The following is a 23,883-nucleotide window of genomic DNA, read 5'->3' on the forward strand; positions in this document are numbered from 1 at the left end:
TGTACTCGTCAGGCTTTGCCTATAATCTGTAAAAATACGGCGCCCACGGGGTGCATTGCACGTACAGTATGCAGATCGATTTGGATTCGCTATCCAATAAATAAAGTTGGTGGATGCCATCGAAATGATTTGAATGATTGTTCGCATGTCTTTCCACGGGGAAACCTAGAATCCTAGGCGACGACTGTGGGGGTATTTTGCACGCCAGCAAGAGACTATACCAGGGCTTGCTCTTTTGGTAGTCTGGTTGGTCTGGAGGCGGACGGTCGGAGGTCCGGAGCAGACAACGGGGAAAACTACAAGTAGAGCAGAGCCAATGGGTATGGTCGTGGGAGCCTGACTGCAGAAGGACCCATACATATGGTCGAAGACGTAGTTTCCGGTACTGAACAGATGTCCGCGGACTTGAAAGTTAGTGGTAATGATTATGGTGATGCTGGTATTCATGAACATTATAGATCCGTTATGTGAGATAATTTACGCGATTTTGCACGCTAATCGCTACTCGATGATGGTGAAAGAAATCTTTTAAATAGCACAAAAGAAATCGGGACGGTAGTTACTGCATACACTATACCATTACAAAAGATTCCCCATTGGGCGGGCCAACGGTCTTTTGAAGTAGGTTCATCTATTGAAATTACGACAATAATCACGACAGCGGATATGGGGAATTAAAGTCTGTTAAAAAAAAAAAAAAAGGTTATCACAAAAAATTCAGGGGGGGGGGGGACCGTCCCCCACCTCAAATTTAGGGGGGGGGGGGGACACGTCCCCCCCGTCCCCCCGCTTCCGCCGCCTATGTCCCCGGTTGCAGTACGGTAACAGCACTAACGTGCAGTCGCCGCTGGCTAACGTCAGCTTAATGGACGACGCCATATTGCCAGATTCTGGCCAGATTTGGCCCGCGCCCTCACCGGCTAACGTGAGCACTATTCATCTATACACTAATTCCTATTGATTACCATTGATAAGAACCTCGTTCAAATCTTTTCCGGAATTCTTATGAATTAGCGATGGATGTTTTTCCGTTAATCAAATATCCGTTATTACACCCGTATTTTTGTGATATTTATAACATTTTTATTTTAATCACAATTTCAGTCCAAACGCGGGTCAGTTTTTGAGAACCCACGTTGTTTGTGCATGCCCACGTATGGCCTTACGCGTATTGAAAGGAATGATGTTGGGTCGAACAACAGATCTTTGTTGTGATTGTTTGTTCCGTGTTTGTTGGGGATGAAGCTATGATGGCGACCAATCACGTTTGACTGTACCGCTAAATCGTTAAGATTAATTAATTAAGGTCACGGTGAGATAAGAGAAATGAACAAGGCGCTTTATGGGGGGGGGGGGGAGGGGGGAGTTAAGAGAACCCAGTGGGGATACAGTTTCATCATGCAGTACAGGGCGTCGATGAACACCTTAATTTTTTTTCTTCAAAATATGGAAAGTTTGAAAATTTGAAATTTCAACACTTAGTAAGCACAACCTTTACCCTTTTTGTGCCAGCTGGATCTGAGGACATAACTGAATCTGAACAAAAGTTTATATCAGACATCTCCAGCATTTTTCACTAAGTTTTTATCATTTAAAGTTGGTATACATTTCATTTTCATTTAATACTTGTTTCTCCACACTTTTTCCAAGCATGGCAATGATTAACAAAATGAAAATCAAGCCTAAGCAATTTCATGTAAATCACAGCTCAGTGTAAAGCAAATATCGCCACGATGGACTCGATGTGTGGGGGAGTGGGATGGGGCGCAATGCTCTCTTCGAAGTGTTTTGGGCAAGGAAACAAGTTTAAAAAGGTAAAAGATATCTTCATATCAATTTTACTTGCTAATTTCCACGTGTTCTTCATGATTAAGGTCTACTTTTATTCGCATAACTATTTCAAAGTTCTGCGCAAATCAATTTTCACCAACTTTTCAAAACTAAGTGGTGCTCACTCAAGCAGAAATATTTTTCGACAGGTATATCGTCATTTGCTTAAATGGATCTGTACCAATGCTAAAATGTGGAAAAATCGTTAGGATATTACAAATATATAATTTTACAGGATTTTTTCTAAGTGTAAACTTTTTTTTGATACGCACTGTATCAAAGTCTTCATTCCAGACCCAGTTGTTTAAAAAATAATCATATGAGCCTAAAGTCTTTATACCAGACCCGATTGTTTCAAAAATAATAATGCAAGTCCAAAGTCTTTTTCCAGACCCTGTTGTTTCAAAAATCATGATATGAATCCAAAGTCTTTTTTCCAGACCTGGTTATTTCAAAAATTATAATTTTAGTCCCAAATGAGATACATTAATGATATTCCAAAGGAATAAAAATGAGAATCGAGCTTGGTCTTTTCTCCAGACGCTAATGGTAAATTGAAAATCAAGCATAATCTTTGCTCCAGACCCGGTAACTAAAAGCTGAAACTTTATAGTAATGTGTTTATATGGCACAAAAATGCGAAATCTTTTTTCCAGACCCGGTTAATTAAAAAATTATAATAATTATAAAAAAAACAAAGACCCACAATCCTATTTATGTTGAATAACATGGAAATGTAGCGTAGTCTTTCTGTCAGACCCAATTATAAAAGTCATTAAAAACACAACAACAACAAAATAAAGACCCTGCAACCATTAAAGGTCAAGTCCTCTTCAGAAAAATGTTGATTTGAATCAATAGAGAAATATCAGACAAGCACAATGCTGAAAATTTCATCAAAATCGGATGTAAAATAAGAAAGTTATGACATTTCAAAGTTTTATTTTTAACAAAATAGTTATATGAACGAGCCAGCTACATCCAAATGAGAGAGCCGATGATGTCACTCACTCACTCTTTCTTTTGGTTTTCATTGTTTGAATTATACATTATTTCAATTTTTACGAATTTGACGATTAGGACCTCCTTGCCTAAAGCACAAAATGTTAAAATAATAAATTTCCACGTGTTGCAGGGAGGAATGAAACTTCATTTCACATGACAATGACGAGAAAATAAAAATATTTCATATTTCATTTAAGAAAATACAAAAGAAATAGTGAGTGAGTGATGTCATAAGTCCCTCATTTGCATACCGACCGAGATGTGCATATAACTGTTTTGTGAAATGAAGCGAAACATTAAAATGCCATAACTTTCTTATTTTACATCCGATTTTGACGACATTTTCAGTGTTATGCTCGTTGAATTTTTCTCTTTTTATTCATAACAAGTTTTTGTTGGGGTGGACTTGTCCTTTAAAAAAATAATTTCTTGTATATTCCTTCCTTTTTTCTTTAAAAAACCTAAATAACAAAACATTAAAATACATATGAAAAAAACTGAGAAATAAGATATCAGTAAACAATAGGGGGATTACTTCCCGAAAACGATAAAGTTGTTGATTGACGATCTATGATATATTATATAAAAGAAAAACATTCTAACAAGAGGGGATAACCATTCCATTCCATGTTATTATTTGGCAATAAGTCATGATTGACTATTTTTGCCACCCACTGTATGAGAAGTAGGGTTCAATTTTATTTATTATTATTTTTATTACTTCTTTTTGTCTCACCTGCATAGCAGAGTGAGACTATAGGCGCTGCTTTTCCGACGGCGACGGCGGCGTCAACATCAAATCTTAACCTAAGGTTAAGTTTTTGAAATGACATCATAACTTAAAAAGTAAAGTATATAGATCTAGTTCATGAAACTTGGCCATAAGGTTAATCAAGTATTACTTAACATCCTATTAGAGTTTCACGTCACATGATCAACGTCAAAGGTCATTTAGGGTCAATGAACTTAGACCATGTTGGGGGAATCAACATCAAAATCTTAACCTGAGGTTAAGATTTTGAAATATCGTCATAACTTAAGAAATATATAGACCTAGTTCATTAAACTTGGACATAAGGTTAATCAAGTATCACCAAACATCCTGCATGAGTTTTACGTCACATGACCAAGGTCAAAGGTCATTTAGGGTCAATGAACTTTGGCCGATTTGGGGGTGTCTGATGAATTACAATCAAAACTTAAAAAGGTTTGGGATCTGATTGATGAAACTTGGACATAATAGTAATCAAGTATCACTGAACATCCTGGGAAAGTTTCAGGTCACATGGTCAAGGTCAAAGGTCATTTAGGGTCAATGAACTTTGGCCGAATTGGTTTTTTGTTGAATTACCATCATAACTTTGAAAGTATGTTGGTCTAGTTCATAAAACTTGACATAAGAGTAATCAAGTATCACTGAACATCCTGTGTGCATTTTAGGGCACATGACCAAGGTCAAAGGTAAATGAACTTTGGTCTCAATGGGGGTATCTGTTGAATTACCATCATAACTTTGAAAGTTTATTGATATGACTTTTGAAACTTGGACATAAGAGTAATAAAGTATCACTGAATATCCTGTGCAAGTTTCAGGTCATGTGAGGTCAATGAATTTTGGCCACATTGGGGGTATTTGTTGAATTACCATCCTATCTCTGTATTGGTCTAGTTCATAAAACGTGGAAATAAGAGTAACCAAGTATCACTTAACATCTTGTGCGAGTTATAGTAGTTTTCAAAGTCAGCACTGCTGCTATGTTGAATCGCGTGATGCAGGTGAGACGGTCACAGGCATTCCACTTGTTTATTGTTATTATTTCTTGTATATTCATTCATTTTTTTATGAAAAAAACACAAAACCTTTAAATACATATGAAACAAAAAACTGAGGAATAAGATATCAGCACACAATATGGGGATTACTTCCCGTAAACGATAAGGTTGTTGATCGACGATCTATGAGATATTATATAAAAGAAAATCATTCTAGCAAGAGGGGATAAAGTTTTAACAAGTTCTTCGGTACTTTAGATTTTCAGTGTACCAAGCACCATTTGTAATATTATATTCAGCATTTTTTTTAATTAGTTACAATTCCAATAATCTCAGTGGCCTGAGATATATTTTCTGGGGTTATATTGACCCGTTAAGTAAAGAGAGAGAGAGAGAGAGAGAGAGAGGATCTATGTGATCAAGAAGTGATAAGATAGGAAAAAACTGATTTGAAATGACTGAAAGTGGATTCAGGTCCATCAACATCTTGAGGTTTAATCTTTCCAGGGGGCAAACGTGTGTGGGTGTGTGTGTGTTTGAGTTTTGTCAGACGTGTCTCAATCAGATATGATTATTTACGTCTGGGACCGACCTTTAACGTCACCATCCGAAAGACGTGATCAGGGCTCGAACCTCGAACCTCTGCATCAATTTGTAACTTCCCCACATAGCTCTGATTACAGGCGCACGCCACAACGCCCAGTCTTTAAATATGGTGTAGGCTTTGCTCTAGACCCATGCAGTTATTTCAAAATAGGAAATTATTAGAAACGATAAAAACAGACAAACAATATTAACAAAGACGCCACAATATCATTGATGTAGAATAACGTTGTTGTTGTTGTTATTTTGGGTTTTTAAGGCGCGTACCATTCATATCTGAATATTTACACCTTTTATTAATTTGACGTTTTGTGGTATTCATTTCAATTCAATTCAATTTTGTTGATTTCACTTCCATCAAACAAAAACAAGTTGTATACCAACTTACGGTATGCCTTATCAAAGGGTTTTATAGTTTGGGAGATGCTGGTGTCTAAGTTTTTAGATTAATCTTTTGCTTAATTTGTATTTTAAGAGAACTGGATGTGGGGTAAAGACAACTCTCTAAACCCAAGCATTTTAACTGGGTTTAATTTTAAAGATTGGTCTTAGCTTTGATTTTTTTTCAATATTTGTTTATCTTATAAATAGCTGGGTCTAGACGAAGGTCTAAGCATAATAATAATGTTATTCAACAGGAATAAGAATACGACAAATTCTTATGTTTTTAAGATTGTTTGAATTAATTTGTAAATGACTGGGTCTGGAATAGAGACAACGCTCTAAACATGTGCTTTTGTACTTGGTCTTAATTTGGAGGATTGTTGGTTCTTAGATTCGTTGTTGGGGGTTGGGTTTTATTGTTTTTTTATTCTTGAAATAATTGTGTCTGGAGGAAAGTCTACAATCGATCTCCATGTTATTCCACAGTAGTTAGATTATTGGGTATTTCTTTTAGACAATTTTATTTTTAAATAATAACCAAGTCTGGAAAATTGACGTTTTCTTTGCAAATGCATAATTACAATGTTTTGTAGGGGTCTTAGTATTATTATACAAAAGAATCTTGGTGTGGGGTACAGACATATTTTTTACTGGGTATATATTTTAAAAATTGGTTTTAGATTTAATTTTCTTTTTTAATTCATTTCTTAGATAACCTGGTCTGGAGGAAAGAGTACGTTTTACAACTCATGTTATTCCAAGAGAATATGATAGGGTCTTATGTTAGAAGATTTTTTTTTGGAATTTTTGTAATGATTAGGTCTGGAATAAAGACAACATTTCTAAACCTCTTTTTAAAAACATGTTCTTAGGTTGAAGGATTGCTTGGTATTAGATTTGGAGTTATTTATATTTTTACTCTTAGCCTTATTTTGAAAAACAAATGACTGCGTCTGGCTGAAAGACTACGCTATATGTCCATGTTATCCAGCATTAATAAGATTATGGGGTCTTTATACGGTTTTGTTGTTGTTGTATTGTTATTTACAATTTTTGAATAACAAGGTTTGGAGAAAAGGCTAAGCTCGATTTTCTTTTTTTCCACTGGAATATCATTATGGTATCTTCGTTTGGACTTATATTATAATTTTTGAAATAACTGGGTCTGGAAAAAAGACTTTGGACTTACATTATAATTTTTGAAACTACTGCGTCTGGAAAAAGACTGGACTTTTGTGCTATATGAAGGCATTACTATAGGGTTTTAGTTTTTAGTTTTAAATAACCGGGTCTGGAGAAAAGACTATGCTTGATTCTCAATTTACTCATAGCGCTTATATTCACAATACGTTCAGTATAATTTAAAACAACAACAAAGACTTTGATTCCACCAGTTTTAATTAACTGGGTCTGGAGAGAAGACTAGGCTCAATTCTCATTTTTATTCCACCGGAACATTATTATCGTATATTATTTTGGACTTATATCATAATATTTGAAACAATCGGGTATGGAATAAAGACTTTAGGCTCATATGATTATTGTTTAAACAACCGGGTCTGGAAAAAGACTTTGGATTTATATTATAATTTTTAAACAACCGGGTCTGGTGAAAAGACTTTGTACTTATATTATAATTTTTGAAACAACCGGGTCTGGAATAAAGACTTTGGGCTCATATTATTATTTTTGAAACAACCGGGTCTGGAATAAAGACTTTGGATTTATATTATAATTTTTGAAACAACCGGGTCTGGAATAAAGATTTTGGATTTATATTATAATTTTTTAAACAACCGGGTCTGGAGAAAAGACTTTGGACTTTTATTATAATTTGTTAATTAACCGGGTCAGGAAATGAGACTTTGCACGTTTGTGCTAAATGAACGCATTACTATACAATTTTAGCTTAGAACGGATTTGCCAAAAATCCCTTCAAATTTATTACATTTGTGGGTAAAGTCATTATTACATTTGTGGGCAATCAAAAATTATTACATTTGTGGGTAAAGTGGATTATTACATTTGTGGGTGAAATTATTACATTTGTGGGTAAGTGTTATTACATTTGTGGGTAAAGTGTTATTACATTTGTGGGCGTTATTATAATTTTTGAAACAACCGGGTCTGGAATAAAGACTTTGGATTTATATTATAATTTTTGAAACAACCGGGTCTGGAATAAAGACTGGACTTTTGTGCTATATGAAGGCATTACTATAGGGTTTTAGTTTTTAGTTTTAAATAACCGGGTCTGGAGAAAAGACTATGCTTGATTCTCAATTTACTCATAGCGCTTATATTCACAATACGTTCAGTATAATTTAAAACAACAACAAAGACTTTGATTCCACCAGTTTTAATTAACTGGGTCTGGAGAGAAGACTAGGCTCAATTCTCATTTTTATTCCACCGGAACATTATTATCGTATATTATTTTGGACTTATATCATAATATTTGAAACAATCGGGTATGGAATAAAGACTTTAGGCTCATATGATTATTGTTTAAACAACCGGGTCTGGAAAAAGACTTTGGATTTATATTATAATTTTTAAACAACCGGGTCTGGTGAAAAGACTTTGTACTTATATTATAATTTTTGAAACAACCGGGTCTGGAATAAAGACTTTGGGCTCATATTATTATTTTTGAAACAACCGGGTCTGGAATAAAGACTTTGGATTTATATTATAATTTTTGAAACAACCGGGTCTGGAATAAAGATTTTGGATTTATATTATAATTTTTTAAACAACCGGGTCTGGAGAAAAGACTTTGGACTTTTATTATAATTTGTTAATTAACCGGGTCAGGAAATGAGACTTTGCACGTTTGTGCTAAATGAACGCATTACTATACAATTTTAGCTTAGAACGGATTTGCCAAAAATCCCTTCAAATTTATTACATTTGTGGGTAAAGTCATTATTACATTTGTGGGCAATCAAAAATTATTACATTTGTGGGTAAAGTGGATTATTACATTTGTGGGTGAAATTATTACATTTGTGGGTAAGTGTTATTACATTTGTGGGTAAAGTGTTATTACATTTGTGGGCGTTATTATAATTTTTGAAACAACCGGGTCTGGAATAAAGACTTTGGATTTATATTATAATTTTTGAAACAACCGGGTCTGGAATAAAGACTGGACTTTTGTGCTATATGAAGGCATTACTATAGGGTTTTAGTTTTTAGTTTTAAATAACCGGGTCTGGAGAAAAGACTATGCTTGATTCTCAATTTACTCATAGCGCTTATATTCACAATACGTTCAGTATAATTTAAAACAACAACAAAGACTTTGATTCCACCAGTTTTAATTAACTGGGTCTGGAGAGAAGACTAGGCTCGATTCTCATTTTCATTCCACCGGAACATCATTATCGTATCTTATTTTGGACTTATATCATAACATTTGAAACAATCGGGTATGGAATAAAGACTTTAGGCTCATATGATTATTGTTTAAACAAACGGGTCTGGAAAAAGACTTTGGATTTATATTATAATTTTTTAAACAACCGGGTCTGGTGAAAAGACTTTGTACTTATATTATAATTTTTGAAACAACCGGGTCTGGAATAAAGACTTTGGGCTCATATTATTATTTTTGAAACAACCGGGTCTGGAATAAAGACTTTTGGCTCATATTATTATTTTTGAAACAACCGGGTCTGGAATAAAGACTTTGGATTTATATTATAATTTTTGACACAACCGGGTCTGGAATAAAGACTTTGGATTTATATCATAATTTGTTAATTAACCGGTCAGGAAAAGAGACTTAGCACTTTTGTGCTATATGAACGCATTACTATACGATTTTAGTTCAGAACGGATTTGCCAAAAATCCCTTCAAATTTATTACATTTGTGGGTAAAGTCATTATAACATTTGTGGGCGATCAAAAATTATTACATTTGTGGGTAAAGTGCATTATTACATTTGTGGGTGAAATTATTACATTTGTGGGTAAAGTGTTATTACATTTGTGGGCGTTATTACATTTGTGGGTAAAGTGTTATTACATTTGTGGGTGCAGCAGGGGGGGGGGTGGGTCAATTCATTTTATATACATTTTTATTGTGTTTATATATGAGGGGTCTGCTACTGAGCATGTTTTTACAAGGGCTTAATATAACAGAAATGGCATGATTTAACACAATGAAATGTATCATGGAGGTTAATACTAAATTAATACATAAGTAATTATTTTAATTGAAAATGAAAATAATAAAGGCACCCATAGATCTTAAAAACATCTCATAAATACAGGCCTAAACCTGTATTTGAAGTTAAACAGGCATAAAGTATAAATGTTTAGCTATAGCTGATGCTTTGATCCCGCAACCACATAATGTGGGCATAAACTAGCTGTTATATCAGTGGCGTAACGAGCGAAAAAAAAATGAGGGTTATATACGATATGGCGTATCAGGCAAAATTTTAAAAAGTATTTAGTTGCAAGCGACATGAGCATAATTTTGATGTTTTTGTTACAAAAATCCAATTGAACAATTTAGCAAGATTCTCTTTCCTTTTCCTCTTTTTTTCTTGTTCGTGAATTGGGGGCATGCAAGGCCCCCCCATAATATAAAGCACCACTCTTTGTTATGCCACTGTCTAAAATTGGATTTAAACTTTTAGAATTTTAATTTCTTATCTAATTAATCTAAAGGGATAAGACAAAAAATAGTTGCAGATTACTTATTTCAAAGTATTTTTACCTAACTCCCCAAACTCTGCCTTTGCTGCACTGCACGTAACGGCCTTCCACCAAAGGGCCAGGCCGACTCGCCCCGTGAGCAAGTGACCGCGTTCGCGTAAGTTCACCCGAAGCCATGACTAAATTCTGACCATAAACATCACCTAACTAATCACTCTCTGACAATATTTCAAAGTGTATTTTATTACAATCGATCCTTTGGGCCATTAAACGATATTTCCAATGTTATCATGACAAATAATTTTAATGAGATAGTGGCATTGTAGAAAAAACAAATTTATAAGCACGAAATGGCACCAGATATATCATCAAACATACAGCGCAGCGTTCGGGACTGGTGAGTGGGACGGCTCGCTTGGAGTTTTCGCCCCGACGAATTCGGCGAAAACGTTACCATTGCGCCGTGCGAATGTTCAATCTGCGGCTCTCAATCAGAGACTTGAATGTCTCTTTTTGCATTATCGAAAATGAATCATAGACTTTGTTTGATTTATTTACAAGTAAGTTGCATATCCGTCGTGATAATTAAGAAAATCCATGATGTCTTCTTCTCATTCTGTAAAAATTACGTCTTCAAAATGCCTGTGTCAGAAAATTGCCGGAAATCATAAAAAACTTGCCTAAAATATCTCTTTTTGAAAGTTCATCCATGGTCTGGAAAAAAATGTTATAACTTTTGTAGACGTATACCGTAAACAAATACATCCTCGATCACTGAAATGAAGTGTTGCTAAGATTTTTTAATTCAGACCATGTTATCATGGCAACTTGGGAAAATCCTTATTTTTTCGAAAAAAAAAATTGGTTTGAATGGTCATTTCAGAGACATAAAACTAACCCAATTTTGAAGAATTGTGTTTAAATTTCACATAAAACTGAATTATCTACGTTTATACTTTCGTATATGAATATTCAGATTTCTTATAGAATCTTAGTTTTTGATTGGTCAATGTTTCAGTCATGGATAATGACTGAAACATTGACCGATCAATGTTTCAATGTTTCAGTCATCGATAATGACTGAGCGAAAAAAAAAATCTGAAAATGCGTATTTTATCGGCAGCCAACAAGCAAGATGGCGTAACACATTAAGTTGGCGCTTTGCACGTACGTGACAGACGAGGTTGCGGTACTGAACAGATGTGGTTGCAGTACGGAATCAGACGTACTTGGTGGCAGTACTGAACAGATATCACTGGTTGCAGTACGGACTCAGACTTGGTCGTAGTATTGAACAGACGTGGTTGCAGTACTGAACAGATGTCACTGGTTGCAGTACGGACTCAGACGTGGTCGTGGTACTGAAAAGACGTGGTTGCAGTGCTGAACAGACGTTGTTGCAGTACGGAATTCAGACGTTGTTGCAATACGGAGCAGACGTAGTAGCTGGTCGTAAGCAGACGACGGAGGAAGTTACCAGAGTCCATGGGTATGGTCGTGGGAGCTTGACTACGGTGAAACCCATACCTATGGTCGAGATAGCTTAACTACAGGAATCAGATGCATATGGTCGTGAGAGCCTAACTACAGGAATCAGACGCATATGGTCGAGAGAGCTTAATTACACAAACTAGATGCATATGGTCGGGTGAGCTGTTGGAGCTGACAACAAAGAGTGTAGCCGTCTAGAGGTTGCCTGGTGGTGGTACTGGCAGGAACGGGGCTTGTGCAAGTGTCAACTGCGGCAGTATATCTCTGCCAAACGGATCCACGACTAAAAGTTTGGAAATCGACGTGGCGAAACACCCGCCGGCGGCAGGCATCCTGACAAGAGCGAGCTGCCGGCGGACCGGACCAACCATCCCGCCGCTGATTCCGTCACAGTACCAAAATGGTTTCTTGCTTATTGTCAAGGCCACATAAGATATCATTTTGGACACGGACTAGGGCTGTCTTAGTGCTATGGAAAACTCTTTATGTAGACTGAGCAGAATTAGAGTTTGACTGACTACCACTCTTTCAATGAGCTTAGATACAAAAGATAGCCTAGAAACAGAACGATAATTACTCAAAACTTCTGGATCTAAATGTGGTTTCTTTAACAAGGGTCGAACTGAAGCTTTCTTAAATTGATAAGGAAAAACACCTGTTGACAATGATTGGTTTATGATAACTGTCAACACAGGAAGAAGTTCATCGATGCACAAAGTGAAAACAGAAGATGGCAAAGGATCAAAATCACAGGATGTCTTAGAAGAGTTCTTAATGATTTTCAAAACATTCGACAGTATTATCGTGTAAAGTTAGAATGGCAGGCCTCACGCAACCGAACAGAAAGTGGAGGTAGAGGTGTTGCATCAATTTTAGCTCTCAGCATTCTGATCTTTTGCTAAAAAAACCCCTGCAAATCCGTCTGCAATTTCCTTAGGATTCTCATGCTGCGGTAGCTTAAGAGTCTGGTTACCATGACAAAGTTTTTCGACGACACTAAAAAGGCTGCGTTCATCACACTGGGAGATCTCATTAATGTGATTGTCAAATTTGGCATTTGACAAGCGGTCGCGATAAATGCTACACTGTTTTAGATAAATGATTTTGTCAACAGTTAGACCAGACTTTCGCCACTTCTTTTCAAGGTGCCTTTTTTCTGCTTTTCTACACGAAGATAATCTGAAAACCAAGGGGAGTGAGGACGAACAACAATTTCTTTCTCTATTTTTGGTGCATGATGATCCAGTATACTCCGGAGTTCGCTGTTATACTGGGCCACTAAATAATCAAGGTCACTAGTAGGAGAGACTGTAAAAGAAGAGCGCACAATGTCAAATTTAAAAGACGATATATCCACGGAGCGTAACTTACGACAGCACAGAAATTTCCTCATTAGGGGAGGGTGGGCAATATCAATGAGGCACTTCACAGCTGCGTGGTCAGAAGGAAGCTCTTCAATAATAGAGACGGAAGAAACAAAATAATCATCACTATCAGTTATTAATATATCCGAGTATGACCAGCAATGTGGGTAGAAGCATTAGCATGTTGCATAAAACCAGGAGCAGTCACCATATCACAGAAAAGAATTGCTTCAGAATCTCCTGCCGAGTCCCAATGGACATTGAAATTTCCAGCCAGAAGAAATTTGCAAGGTTGTGACAAAAGTTATTCTATAAAGCTACCAAAATTCTCCAGAAAGATTGCGCTAGTAAGTTTATTCTTCTTATTAGGAGGGGGGGGGGGTGATAAATGACTACTAAACGGAATGAAGTTCTCATGGAACTAATGTTCATGTCAAAATGTTCAAAAAATTTAAAACTTTGACCAACATTGAGTTTCATCTTAACCCCATCACAAAGGAAAACACAAACACCACCAGCTCTCGAGTGACCGCATGGTAAGTGATGCAACGAATAATTAGGAAGTGTGTTCTTAATATCAGCTAGGGTGCGAGAATCACGATTATCACCAGTTAACCATGTCTCGGTCAAGACGAATATATCCAATCGATGACCAATAATAAAGTCACATAGAGCAGTAGACTTGTTTTTAGAATTTATAGAATGTGCAATCCACGAAACAAAACGAAGACGTTGATGATCAAGGATACCAGGCGGTGTGGAATTTGAAGGGATTTTTCTTCTCCGACAACCCCCTTTCCTGCCTCTATGAGCGATATGTCTCCTATAATTTTCAGCATTTTGCTCAGTGAGTTTTACTCTATTTACTGAAATAATGTCTTCAGCCTCGAGCACCCCTTTGAAAATCGTGCATTGTTTTCACAAGCCAAATGCTTCTTCAGGGATGCATTTTCCTAACCTGGAAAAGACTTGCTTCCCTTGTTTAGGGTGCTTTTCGAAACCCCATGGTCGTGCCTGGTATCCACTTATCAGTGGAAGTGGTCCCCGGGAATTTAAATCTAATCCCCTATTTCGGTGAAAAGTGAAACATAATGCCCATTACATTGTGTGCTATAGAGGCATATCGTTTGTGTAGAAGGAGCAAGGAAAAGAAAAAAAACCCCCGCAAAGTCGAATGGTTTTCAGACGGATAGCTGAGACTCCAACTCCCCCGCTCTCAGCGGGAGATCTCCCGCCGAAAGCCCATTTTCGCAAAATCTCCCGTTTTCCGCTCAAGATTTAATATCTCCAGCACAGACCCTGTGTATCACGCTTAACCCTAAATAGACTGGGCTATTTCAACGCCTAAGAAGACTGGGGGGGGGGGGCTGATTCAGCCCCCCCTTATGATCTCGGCCGTCGATCGCGCGATCGCCACGAAAATTGGCACACGCATTACCCATGGCATTATCTACAAAACTTTAACATCAAATTCTGCAAAAATCTCATTGCTCATTAATTATGCTAATTTATGCGTAAAATCATAAGTTTGCTCTAATTAAGTAAATAATGCCCCTGAAATGCTAATTTTTGTTTCACATACTCTAAATAGGCATCTGATCGACTTGATTTAAAAAAAAAATTCAAAATCACATTTATTTTCTTATGTATTCTATTGTTTTCTAAATTTCTTATGTATTTCTTTGTTTTTCGACTTTTTGTTTTTTATTGTTTTTTCAATGGAAATTGTCGGGGACTTTATTTTGACCATAAACAAGATAAAATTAATTGATTTTAAGCAGTAAAAGGAAAAATAATGATACATTTATGAATTTTGGCTAAGAACTCTATTTGCATTGGATTTGTACACAAATTCACGTTTTTTGAGTAATTTTGGGTCTGCATGCTCTTACGAAATGTTGCGTAATTTTAGAACCGCATACCGGGGGTCACAATTTTGGTCTCAAAAGTTGCGCGAGACTTGAAATTAAAAAGTCAGCAAGGGACGCGGTCAAAAAATTTCGCGCGGCGGATTTATCGCGAAAAATGTCGAGGGGGGGCTGAATCAGCCCCCCCAGTCTTTTTAGGGTTAAGATGCGTTATCTCCTTCTTGAAATTATCTTTCTCCCGCCCAATAAACCTTTTAAACGGTAAACCAGTTCGTCTAAAATCAAATTCGTCTAATTCCCACTTGGTCTAATATCCAATTAGTCTAATGAGCAGCTGGGCTAAAATCATTTAGTCTAATTTCCAGTTGGTCTAAAACAACTTGGTCTAATTTCCACTTCGGCTAATTTCCACTTGGTCTAATTATCATTTTGACTGATTTCCACTTAGTCTAATTTCAACTTGGTCTAATATCCAATTGGTCTAATGACCACTTGGTCTAATAACCAAATGGTCTAATGACTGCTTGGTCTAATTCACACTTGGTCTAATGTCCATTTCTTCTAATATAGTATTATTCATTATTATTCATTTTATCTAGAATTAGAAAATATGGTACGTAATGGATAAATACCATGCATCAGTTGATACATTTTGCCAGGACCCGGAGAGGTAGAGCCGGGGTAGGGCTGGTGGGCGCAAAAACCTCACCGTGAAGGACCATCGATGACGAGATAGTCGCTCATCAAATGAATTATTCTAATAAAATAATTCTCATGATTAGGTCTGTATATCGATTATAAGATAATGATGAAAATTATATCATACTCATAATCATTACATCACCGCATGCACATTTACAGAATAAGTTGGGGACCTTGTCGAATGGCAGGGTTTCATCAAATAAAATTGTTATGAAGAAAGAAACGAAAATATAATGTAATTGACTGTTTTGATACGTATCTGGTAAACATGTTTATGCCTGTTTTAAATCATTGTGATGCACTATTACGGACGATACTTGAACTTGATGGCCTAGTTATGCAGTTTGGGGGATTCCAAAACTTACAAAGCCATTAGACCATGCAATTTTGTTATGAGTATTTGTTAAGTTATTTTAATAGTTTGGAAGCAAATACCAGACCAGTTAGATATAGTTTGTTTACACTATACAGGTCTATTGGGTTAGCTGCGACAACATCACTGCGACTATCTTGGTAGCAGCCACATCATTCTGACGTATAATAACATAGTATAGTCTACGCTTGCAGACCTTTATCAGTTATCACCACAGTAGTCATTCACCTTATATACATGTATCTTCTCATTCTGTTTTTTTTGTTCTACTTCTTCGCCTCCTCCTTAAAATGGATTGACAAGGTTCCAACCCCATCAGGGATTTTAGTAAACTTTTTCCAGTCAGGGATTGCCCCAAATCCGGGGAAAATGCCTCAAATTAAGGAAATTTGATCGGCCCAAAAGTCGAAAGCATGATAGTCAGTCAGACTCTGTTATATTTTGTTGTATATTAAAACAACATTCATTAAATGACATGTTATGGTGTTGTTGTTTTTTAGTGTAGCCTCTTTTACTCCAATACAAGTATAGGCCTACTGGTACATTATACATGCATAACTAAAATAATAATAATACATGTAATTCACTGCAACAACTTAGAAAACATGAGAAACTGGGAATGGGTTGAAATAATTACCAAGAAATTTTTGAACTTTATCAGAGAAAAATCACGGATTTTTCTTGAAAAGTTGGAAACTATGATTGGGTTTAGCCAGCGTTAACTATCTACAGTAGATCGTATACATTGAGGTGTATAAATAAAATAATATTTTGTCACCTCTATATTAGCGTTATTTTACAGAAAATAGCAAATTTGATTGTTTTTCAACAAAACCTTCAAAAATTCCCTGAAACAGACAAAAATCCCCAATTTATTTAATCCCCAAATAATTTTTTTCGTCCCCACAGGCTTTCGAAAATCCCCATATTTTCAAAATTCAGTTTGGGACGAAATATACGTCACTCTAACTGTACTCCAATATCGAGGGGGCGCGTGTAAAGATTCGAAGCCGGCGCGCGGAAAGTAACTTTAAAAATTTCACCAGAAAATAGAAAACAAGTCACCATGCAGACTTTACAAATTAGACCAAATGGCATGTAGACGAAATGAATAATGGACCATGTTAGGATTAGACAAACTGGTATTAGACCAACCGACTGTTAAACGAACTGGAATTCGACCAAATGCAATTAGACCAAGTGAAAATAAGACCAAGTGACGATTAGCCCAAGTGGGCATTCGACCAAGTGGCTATTAGACCAAGTGGTCATTAGACCAATTGGCTATTAGACCAAGTTGCCATTAGACCAAGTGGCTATTAGACCAAGTGGTCATTAGACTAATTGACTCTTAGACCAAGTGGTCATTAGACCAAAAGAGAATTGGACAAAGTGGGTTTAGTCCGAATGTTGTTAGCCCATCTGATGATTAGACCAAGTGATAATAGACCATCCGTCAGTAAACCTTTTAAACTACCTTTTTTTTTGCATATCCAAGCCGATCTCGTACTCGTAAATTTAGCGGGCGCGAGCTAGCAAGCTAGCATCATCCCTCCTTAGACCCTCTTATGGCCTTCGTGTATGATGAATTGTTAATTACTTAGTACCATCCAAGACGTACACTACCCCTCCCCCCAAAAAAAATAATAATGATAATGATAAATAAATGAAATAATTATAATAAAGAACAAAAAACTAAATTAAATAACGACCAAATAAATAACACAATAGAAAGGGTGAAATATGATATAATATTTTTAATATGATGATTGTCAAAGTCTATAACGAAGTTAGATTTCTAAAATAAAAATTTCAAAATTTTTGCTTGCTCTCTTCGCTCTCGCAACTTTTTATCAATTTTACGCGATACGCCATATATCTAACCCCCTTAATCCCCTTAATCGTCCTAACTTTTGTGTTACCGGAGCGTAATGTTCAAGAAGTTCGCGAAAACTCGCTATTAACGGTTGCAACAAAGGTAAGATTGAAAATACCATTGGGAAATTATCACGCATAAAGAGGGGAAATTGCCTTCAATAAGGAACATATTTAGAAGCTCGGTCTATCATTTCCTTGGGACATGAGGGGATTAACATTGGAATATAATTACTTTGGAAACGAAAGAAGTATCATTTAGGAAACGAAAGAAGTATCACCTTGGTTGTATCAGCATGTAATCTGTTCTGTCTTGCTCGCCATAATCGCCAGACGAAGAAATTGATGAGACCAACGACGATGCCACTCCCTACTGATATGAGTAGTACAATGATTGCAAGCAATACATACTGAGGAATCTGAACGTAATTATGATATAGATCCGAATATTCCACCGGGATCGTCGCACTCTGTCAGAAATAAATAGTTAATAAATTATGATAGATCAAATGAGGTAAACTTGAACAAAATATGTTATTGAAAATACCATATATATCCAGAACTTCAACAAATTGGTAAGCCCATGATTCAATAATGACTTGCTCCTAGTTCATCAAGGGCAGGTTTAGTCATTAATAATAGAATACTGTATTGGGGATTGAAGAAAGCGTGGACTATGTTTGCAGTGACCAATTCCAAATTTAGCCTATGTATGCATAATAGTATAATTGTGCAAATTGATAATATAAATATTTCTGGGATACGTGTCAATGATTAGAGGTCACTGAGGTCATTATTTTAAATGTTTCAATTCCGGTTTGTATGCCCGATCTAGCAATGATATATGAGTGTAAATTGGGATTGCGTACAGAATAGTACTCCATATAGCGGAGGCTGTGGAACGGGCAGCTGTGAAAGTGTGTGACCTATATCTCAATATCTTTTAAGTCTCCAAACATCTGACCAATAACTTCTAAATAAGATGTTTTTAAACGCTTATTCTTACCTCATTCAGCCATACAAGTGGAAGATACATTTCTCTAATATTCTCTGCTTGCCTGCAAGTAGAAAATAATGAGGGAATTTAGCTCTCAATTTAATCAGTTTAGAACGTGTGATTATTCTTTAAGTACTACAAATCAATTCAATTTAGTTTATTCCATTTTCAAACAGAACAAACTAACGAGAACGTACATAATTAACTGACAATTGCAAATTGTAGTGCTCTTAGGGTACTCGAAATTTGTTCTTCGGGTGATACAAATAATATAAAGGAATAAAAAAGAAAGTGTATGGCAAGTGATCTCAGCTCTGTCACCTTGACAAAAGAAGGCAGTCAAGAAAGAATAAGAAGAATTGAATTAGTATAAAGAAATTAATAACTCATTGAATGTACTTCATATTTAGACACCAGGGTGGTATTCTGAAAATTGTCTTAACTTTTCTATTAACTTTCCTTGTAAGTCAGCAAGATAACAGCGCGCTAAAATTCTCTTAAATTGGTATTCTGAAAATTTTCTTATCTCTGTAAGGACGTCCCCTATTTATCTCTGACACGCCCAATATTCTGTCATCAACCAATTATTAAGCTTGTTATATGCTCAGGTCAACCAATAGAAGCATCTCTTCTGAAAAGTAATGAAGCGCATTTTGATGATACGAGGCGTAATTTCCTTGCGACCCCGACGCTTATGCTTGTGCGCTTCTGTGCTAAAAATACACGTGGCTCTTCTCAAAGATATATTTTTCTCTAAAAAGATTCATCGTCTCGAACACCAATTTTTAATTGCTCAAAAGTCTACCGATCCGTCATTGTAATGTCTTTGGAATGTCTGCTTTTGTAAAACCTTATGTTCTTGCGGGATGCAGCAAGAAATAATTATTGCAGACGGACAAATATCGCATGCAACAATCAGTTATAATAGCCCCCCCACCTCTTGTAAATTTTATTGTATTTTCCAAGGAAGTTAAGAGAACGTAAAGATAAGAGAATTTTCAGAATACCTTGTAACTCGATATTTTATCTTGCGCACAGACATAATATGCGCCGATTATATGTTTATGTATTATTATATCTCTGACGTCATACGCACTCAGTGAACGAAAAGTTACAAGAAAAGTTAAGACAATTTTCGGAATACGGATTTTAGTGTAACTCTAAAGATACAAGAATATTTCTCTTAAGACAATTTTCAGAATACGGCCCCCGGAACGGTGTTACAGAATGATGTCACAATGCAGGCTACGTGTCACCGTGCGCGCACCCCCTTTTCCACGCGATTTGTTTCTTTAACAGCGAATTTGATTGGATTAAATAGATGCAGAGTGGGAGGAGCTGGAGATAACACGATTTGGAGGTATGTTAGGGGCGTGTTAAATCAGAAAGATAACACGATATTTGACACCAGAATTAACACGATTTTTACAATACCGCCCAGGGTAGTTGGTGCTGTGCAAAAAAGGGTGTGGCACAGGTCAACGGCGTATCCAGGGGCAGTATTCTGAACACCGTGTTAGCTTTTGCGTTAAATATCGTGTTATCTCTCTCTATCCCTCTAGAAGGAGAGGACCTTAAGCCGTCGGTCCTCAGGTTGTTTACTTACAAGCATTCATGTTTTCTTAGCAATCGGGTAAAAGAAATTCCCACCAATCAAAGATTTAACACGCCCATAACGGTATTCTGAAAACCGTGTTATCTCATTTCGTGTTATCTTCAGCTCCTCCCACTCTGCATCTATTATATCCAATCAAATGCGCTGTTAAAGAAAAGATCGCGCAAAATTTTCAGGGGAAAAAACATTGTGCGCGCGATGACACGAAGCCTGCTGCATTGTGACATCATTTAGTAAGCGAATTTACAGTTAAATAAAAGTCAGCTATAGTAGGGGAGGGGTGATTGTGGCAATGAAGAATGGAATATTTTAGACTGTACGAAATTATAACAGGAGACAGAGGCTTCGATCGTCCCCAAATAATTTTGAAAACTTGAAAAATAGATGAGCAATCCAAATTATAAAAAGCATGCACTTTAAGAAACATTTAAACATAGAGGTATTATCAAATTGGTACGTAGAACGATCAGACAACAACAAAGAAATATTTGTTTCTCACTTTTGCCTCCCCCCTCCGAAATACATAGAATGACGTCCCATGGCGGGAGCATTTTTTTTTATTGCGGTACTGCTTTTTTTTAGACGTTTTCGATTTTATTTCCCTCCTTTTTGTCTTTAATTTTTAACGATGTGGCAAAAAGTAAACATATGATATATTTAATAATAATTTGTTTAATTCAAATTAGAGATGCATTTGAAGGCTACTCACACATGTATTTCAAGACAAATAAATTGACGTTTAATCATTGTTAGTGGAAAGAAAGGTAGAGAAAAATAAAGTTGGAATAAAAAAAATTTCTGGTAGTTCTGCCAGACGATTTTTATGCCGATCTATGTTGTTATCAACATTTCCGTCTGCTAGAAAAAGTGCAGCCATCGTCTTCCCCAACTTAACCTCTCCTATGTTGAATGTTCGTGTTATCTTTGAACTAAATTATTGCTAACATTATTTTCAGAACACCAAATTTTGTGTTGTCTTCCTCCCTAGCACCGCGTACACTGCAAAATATGTGGTGCTGATTTAACACTAGCCCGGAATCGATATATGTCCACACTAGAGAAGTGCTAAACAACACCAGTTTCGTTTTGGTCTAACACCAGATAAGTGTTTATACAACACTAATCAGTATTAAAACAGCATCGGTTTGATTCCAAACTGGTGTTGTTTCAATACTTCTCTGTTGTGGACATAAATAGATTCCGAGCTGGTGTTAAATCAACACCGGAGTTTTTGCAGTCCTTAAAATGTCCCTTTTTCTGTTCTGAATATCAAAACTTTTCTTTATTTGGTTAGTGAAATACGTACGGTCATAGTGAATTCCTACAAACAAGCATTAGAATGACCCACTTCAGGTCTGAATTATCTACATTTCAGCTCGCGCTTCGCGCTCGCAATAATTGATTAGTTAGGTGCGTATGATAATCATGATTTCAATGACTACAAAAAGTGCTTCATGTGTTCAGATGTAATTCTAAAAAAAAAAACAGCAAGCGCTTGGCACTCACATTAACATGACTATGGTGAGATATGTATATTCAATGGATTCCTACAATATAGTCCTTAAAATCTCCGTTTGGGATCAATACATACAAGTATTTCTGCTCGCGCTTCGCGCTTGCATAGTTTAGCGAGACAGGTAAGTTTCATGAATGATAATAAAAATGATATACAAAATTTATAAAGCGCTTTATTCGAAAGTTTCAAAGCGCTAAGAAAGAAGGGGGAAAGAGAATACAAGATATCTCAGTAAAAGAACAACAAAGGAACTAAAAGCGAAAACACCATTACGAAAAATCGATTATAAGTAAAAAGAGGGCGCCATGAGGAACGACGGCATCACGCAATTTGGAGGTGCTGAATAATTCGTTAAGATCCTACGAAACCCACGGAATGAACTGCAAATAATAACTGATTTTAACATGAAATGAGTGGAAACAAGGAAAAGAATAAAAGAGGGCCATATTTGTTACGATCTAACAAGTTTACGAGAGATTTGAACATGTCTAATACCCGGAGGGGGGGGGGCACTCGACCAAAAAAGTGGTGGGGGTGTGCCGCCGCTGGCGAGAAAAAAAACGGAGGCCTTGGAGCGGGCTAATTGTAAAAAGGAGGGTCCTCGGAACGGGCTTCGGAACTACAAATGTTTGTGAAAACGGGGGTCCTTGGAACGGATCACCAGCATGTGAGTGCGTATGCATCCCTATGGACCATCGCCTCTGCGCGAGCGCAGAGGCGATGGTCGGACAGTGCTCTGCGGCCGCTTTTCACCAAAATTGCAGCTCATTGTAGTGGATCAATGCGACCGGAACGGCGTAAACAAAAATATGCGAAGCTTTGGAGCAGATTTTTTTCTCGATAAGAAGAAAATGCTATGCCTTGGAGCGGCTTTCTTTGTTCTTTTTCTCAATAAGACAAAAATGTTATGCCTTGGAACGGAAATTTGAGTATAAAAATGGGGGTCCCCTCCGCGGGACCCACTATGCATTATATACTGAGTGCCCCCCCCCCGGGGTCTAATAATCAAGTCACCACGGAAGAGGACCATGCATTAGAAGCTGGGAAGACATCGGACATGGTAACACGTGCAGATTTTCAAAAATTGTCTAACCAGATTTTACAACGTTTGGATACATAGGGCTCTCAGATGACTGCTATCAAGAAGGATATTTCAGGAATGCATACAACACTTGCTGATCTACAGGTTGCAGCAGCAGATTCGGCTTCAAGAATAAGCGCAATTGAAAATCTGGAAATTCCGAAGCTAAGAAAGGAGAAAAATGCTTATGGAAGCACAAATTAAAGGAGAATGAAACCTTTGAAACAAGATAGCTTGTGTGAAAACAGAAAAATCAAAGAAACAGATCAACAAAAAATTGAGAAAAATCGGACAAATAATGAGAAAGTTATGAGCATTGAATATTGCGATCACTAATGCTATGGAGATAGCAAATTGGCAATGCGACAAAGATGTGTGATGTCACTTGTGAACAACTCTCCCCATTGCTTTAGTATATATTTCACTTGAATTGCCTCTTTTATCACATCTATCCATAGATCATGTGTTCTTTCTACATGATGGCATGTAATACATATTTTTTAAGAATACATCATGGATAAAGAGTTTGTATCATCATAAGAAAAAGCAAAAAGAGAAATTTTTAAGGGTATTTTATAGTCCACCAAAGGGAAAGTTGTTCATCAGTGACATCACACATCCTTGTCGCATTGCCAATGGGAGGATCTCCATAGCATTAGTGATTGCAATATTAAAATGCTCATAACTTTCTCATTATTTGTCCGATTTTTCTCAAACTTTCTTTATTCTTATTC

At 36.5% G+C, this 23,883-nt stretch overlaps 1 long non-coding RNA gene across 1 annotated transcript in view; it reads right to left on the reverse strand.

Annotated features, from left to right (window-relative positions):
• LOC121415128 overlaps nucleotides 1-23,883 on the reverse strand; it is a 47,057-nt gene that overhangs the window by 8,654 nt on the left and 14,520 nt on the right. The window contains exons 2-3 of the long non-coding RNA XR_005969956.1: nucleotides 18,947-18,998; nucleotides 18,222-18,410 (exon numbers count right to left, since the gene is read on the reverse strand). This is a non-coding gene — a long non-coding RNA (uncharacterized LOC121415128). The remainder of the gene's footprint in view (nucleotides 1-18,221; nucleotides 18,411-18,946; nucleotides 18,999-23,883) is intronic.

Source organism: Lytechinus variegatus, chromosome 1 (assembly GCF_018143015.1).
Source record: "Lytechinus variegatus isolate NC3 chromosome 1, Lvar_3.0, whole genome shotgun sequence".
Classification (NCBI taxonomy): Eukaryota; Metazoa; Echinodermata; class Echinoidea; order Temnopleuroida; family Toxopneustidae; genus Lytechinus; species Lytechinus variegatus.